Source organism: Dysidea avara, chromosome 5, assembly GCF_963678975.1.
Source record: "Dysidea avara chromosome 5, odDysAvar1.4, whole genome shotgun sequence".
NCBI classification, from domain to species: domain Eukaryota; kingdom Metazoa; phylum Porifera; class Demospongiae; order Dictyoceratida; family Dysideidae; genus Dysidea; species Dysidea avara.
Window position 1 is genome coordinate 11,223,975 of NC_089276.1, and position 5,497 is coordinate 11,229,471.

The following is a 5,497-nucleotide window of genomic DNA, read 5'->3' on the forward strand; positions in this document are numbered from 1 at the left end:
TGTCAAAGTATGTGACCTCGTAGCCAATGTGTTAAAATGAAAATACCTTGAGAAATTGATGGCAGTTCTTTTATGATAAATGGAGTAGAGGGTCCAGATAGATATATAGCTTCGACGTGTTTTAAGTGAAGGCCATCCCAGTTCACTGATGCAAACCGACGACGACTTAGACCATTTTTGAGCAGCTGCATCCCAAAAGCTTTTAATCCAGCGTGCAGCTCTATTTTGCACTGATTCCAGCAAACTAATATCCTGTGCTGTGTACGGCGCCCACACTACGCAAGCATATTCAAGGTAGGGTCTAACTAGTGCTTTGTAAGCACTAACTTTAGCTGCTTGGGTACAACCAAACATAGCACGGCGTATACGGTTCAGGCACTTAGTAGCTTTACTGACTACATATCGACAGTGATCATTCCACCTAAGTTTTGAGCTGATTACAATGCCAAGATATTTAACTTTCTGTGACCATGGAATTGGATGAGATCCAATAAAGTACTCAAAGTTGATTGGATGGCGTTTATTAGTGATGTTAACTGCTTCACACTTCTTTGGATTTAATTTAGGATGCCACTTCAAAGACCAATTATAGACACTTGACAAATCCTCCTGTAACTTTAAACAATCATCATAACACGACACCCGAGAATAGAGTGAAATATCATCAGCAAAAGATTTAATTGACGAATGCTTAACAACGTGTCTAATATCATCAATATATAAGATGAAGAACAGAGGACCCAAAATGGAGCCCTGAGGAACTCCGGACGCCACAGGGAGCCACTCTGAAAACTGACCATTTACAACAACCCTCTGAGAACGTGTGGTAAGAAAACAGTTAACCCAACCAAGCAATTCACCAGATATACCCAGGGCCTGCAGTTTTAACAAAAGCCGATGGTGAGGCACACTATCAAATGCCTTTGCAAAATCCAAGAATAAGCAGTGGCAACAATCACGGCATTCTAAGGCTCCAGCCCAATCATGTACAGCCTCAAGTAAGAGATGAGTGGTTGAATGATGGTTACGGAAGCCAAATTGTTGAGCACTAATCAAGTTATTAGATTCTAAAACTGCAGTTAATTCAGAATGGATTATACGTTCCATAGTCTTGATAACAATAGATGTTAAACTGATAGGTCGATAGTTGCTAGGAACATGTTTATCATCACGCTTAAAGACAGGCACAATATTGGCACATACCCAATCTCTAGGCAAGGTACCTGTACTCATTGATTTCTGAAACAAAAATGAAAGAGGTGAAGATATTTCTTCAGCACAACACTTAAGCAAATAGGCTGGAATAAGATCAGGGCCACAAGCCTTTGACACATCTAAAGTGTCGGTACAAGTCTAGTTACGCCACTGTAAAGAGGTGAGCACTGGATGAAATTATCCAATTACCATTCCATTCCACCATTGCATTCACTGAATCCAGACGCCCCCTTAATAGTTCCTTAGCGTCCTTGATTATGACCTCACTGCCCTCTTACGGTATCTCGTGACTGTAGAGTTAAATTTACCCCAGGGGGACTCGCCTTTCAATGCCTTGTCCTCTGGCTTTATTAAGCCCAAGATTAAGCCTTGCCAAGGGGCGCTTAAAAAGTGGCCAGTCATCATTATAGTTAAAGTACTTGGTAACGGTAGAGCCTGTATACCAGAAGGCCTTATAAAGGCCTAAGATGTTTAAATTAACTTCACTGATTGTCAAGTACGTTTTGTACAGCTTGCTTACAGGTGTGTACCTATTTATTTATTGCCCAATGCCTAGAATAGCTCCGTGAGTTGGCAGCCGGACAGTCACAGATAATATAGTCTGACAACTTCAAGGCACTGATGATTCCCACAATCGTTTGTATTTGTGATGTAATTGTTTGTACCTCTCCAAAATTTCATGCGATTACATTCATACATCCCAGCCTTTTTGTAGAAGCCTTTTTACTCTTAATTTTAGTTCATCAGGTTAGAACACAAGTGTTTTTTATTACTGAACCCGCTCCCAAAAACAACAAGGCTTTAAAACATGCGTGTGTTAACAAATGATATAATCTACTTGAAAAACAAAGACCCCCACTTGCCAATACCATCAAACCCAATTGACTACAAGTTGAATAAGCTATCACTTTCTTTAAATCTAACTTTTTCTCTGTAGTATCTTCCAAATGTTGCACAAAATTATTCATAGTGGTGGGGATGTCTCACTACCTTGCTATAACAAGCATACCAGGGGCAGTGACCTTAAATTTATTCAGCCAGACACAGCTATTGACGTATACAAGTACAGCTTTTTTCCTACTTCAATTCGATTATGGAACAATCTACCTAGAGATACTATAAGTTGTAACAATTTAGATACTTTTAAGAAACATTTAAATAACACTAGCTACATTGTAACTTAGCCTTAATTATTACACCTATTGTAACATACTCACTCATGTGAGTTCTACAATTATTACCTATAATACTTAAATCATGAATCATGACTGGCTGCTAAGATTGTCAAAGTTAAAGGCTGTACGTTACATGTTCACTGACCCTTGGATTCCATTCTGAAGCATGGTAACAGTTTAGCTACATAGACATAACTAGTACGTATGTATATAGCTAGTCTATGCAATAAAACGGCTTAAGCAATCGCAACTACAGGTGATTTAGGGGGCATCTCCAAACTGGTTTTGGAATGCGTAATGTCATAATGACGTCAAGTGGGGGGTTCAGCCTGTGACGTTATTAATTTAGTCGGCTGGCATGCAAGCGAAAATGTCACACCAATCCACACTATTTGGAAGAGTTTTACCACTGAAGAAGTATTATGTCTATTGTGTTGATGATGATAATTTTGCTTGCCCAGTGTGCCTCACTGGAGAGAAGTAGCTATTAACTATTCTATAGTGTGTAAAAACATTAATTTTGTATATACACATTGTTTTCACAGTGTGGCATTTAGAGTAGTGGGAGGTCAGAAGTTAGTGTCATCAAGACACACGGTAGTGTGTCGTGCGGCCCAAGAAGCCGGCGCGTAACACCCGTGAGTATATTGACAGGAAGAAAGAAATCAAGACACACGGTAGTGTGTCGTGCGGCCCAAGAAGCCGGCGCGTAACACCCGTGAGTATATTGACAGGAAGAAAGAAAACGCAATTTTCGCACCTCCGTAGCTTTGTGCTTCCTTGATGAAACAAGACGATTTTTGCTGTGGACATTCCCTCCAACTGCAGCACTCCACATTCCAAATTTGAGCGAAATCGCTTCGCGCGTTCCCGAGATATGCGACTTCAAAAATTGGCTCAGTTTCTTCGTTTTTTTCTTCTTATTTTTCTTTTTCTTGTCGCACACTTACAAAAACTGCTATAAAACGCGAACGCGTTATCCGATTGCCTTGAAATTTGGCACACAGAAGGGGGATATAAAGGCGCATCTCGGTACCAACTTTGGCTGGAATACGATAAACAGGCAAAGAGTTATGAGCGATTATTAACGAAAAATAACACCAATATGTTGTCACGCCTACAGGGTAAACCGCGTATGGGAAGAAGCTGAAAATCGGTGGGTGAATAGGTTAACTATTGAACCTCAAACCTTTTGTGGTTTGAAAGAAATCGAGCCAAAAACCAGGAAGATACAACGAAAAAACCAACAGTGTGTAACAATTACGCAATCGAGATCAGCTAATAAAAAAAACGACTGCTTGCCACGCCTACCAGATAAACCGCTTGGGGTAATGCTTTGAAAATCGTTGTACAGATGGAGTAATCATCTTAGAAAGGCTCATCAATGGTGTAGAAGAATCAGACTTAAAGCCACGGAGTTATAACACGAAATCCAACTTGGTGCAGCAAGTGCGAGATCGAGATACTCTAATAGAGCAGTCATCCTAATAGAGCAGTCACCCTGAAGAGAATTCAAGAGATCAGCTAGAAATAAGAAACCTGTATAGAGATCAGCTACACACAAGTCACCCTGTAGAGAGATCAGCTAGAAGAAGTTACCTTGTAGGGAGTTCATGCAACTATGGAAAGAGATAGCTCATCAGCTAGAAAAAATCACCTTGTAGAGTTCAGCTACAAAGAAACCACCATGTAGATAGTTCAGCTACAAACAAATCGCCCTGTGGAGAGATCAATAGAAGAAGTTACCTTGCAAAGAGTTCAGCTACAAAGAAACCATCATGTAGAGAGTTCAGCTACAAACAAATCTCCCTGTAGAGAGATTAGCTAGAAGAAGTTACCTTGTAGAGAGTTCAGCTACAAAGAAACCATCATGTAGAGAGTTCAGCTACAAACAAATCTCCCTGTAGAGAGATCAGCTAGAAGAAGTTACCTTGTAGAGAGTTCGGTTTCAAACAAATCACACTGTAGAAAGATCAGCTAGAAGAGGTCACCTTGTAGAGAGTTCAGTTACAAAAAAACCACCATGTAGAGAGCTCAGCTACAAACTAGTGACCTTGTAGAGACATCAGCTAGAAGAAGGTACCTTGTAGAGAGTTCAGCTACAAAGAAACCATTCTTTAAAGAGCTCAGCTGCATACAAATCACCTGTAAAGAATTCAGCTACAAATAAATCACCCTGTAGAAAGATGAGCTAGAAAAAGTTACCTTGTAGAGAGTTCAGTTACAAAGAAACCACCATGTAGAGAATTCAGCTACAAACTAGTGACCCTGTAAAGACATCAGCTAGAAGAAGTTACCTTGAGAGAGTTCAGCTACAAAGAAACCATTATTTAAAGAGCTCAGCTGCAAACAAATCACCTATACAGAATTCAGCTACAAACAAATCACCATGTAGAGAGATCAGCTAGAAGAAGTTAACTTGTAGAGAGTTCAGCTACAAAGAAACCATCATTTAGAGAGTTCAGCTTCAAACAAATCACCTGTAGAGAGTTCAGCTACAAACAAATCTCCCTGTAGAGAGATCAGCTAGAAGAAGTTACCTTGTAGATCGTTCAGCTACAAACAAATCACCCTGTAGAGAGATCAGCTAGAAGAAGTTACCTTGTAGAGAGTTCAGCTACAAAGAAACCACCATGTAGAGAGTTCAGCTGCAAAGAAATCACCCTGTATAAAATTCTGCCACGAACAAATTGCCCTGTAGAAAGATCAGTTAGAAGAAGTTACCTTGTAGAGAGTTCAGCTACAAAGAAACCATTCTGTAAAGAGCTCAGCTGCAAACAAATCACCTGTACAGAATTCAGCTACAAACAAATCACCCTGTAGAGAGATCAGCTAGAAGAAATTACTTTGTAGAGAGTTCAGCTACAAAGAAACCACCATGTAGAGAGTTCAGCTGCAAACAAATCACCCTGTAGAAAATACAGCCACAAACAAATTGCCCTGTAGAAAGATCAGTTAGAAGAAGTTACCTTTTAGAGAGTTCAGCTACAAAGAAACCACCCTGTAGAGAGATCAGCTAGAAGAAGTTACCTTGTAGATCATTCAGCTACAAACAAATCACCCTGTAGAGAGATCAGCTAGAAGAAGTTACCTTGTAGAGAGTTCAG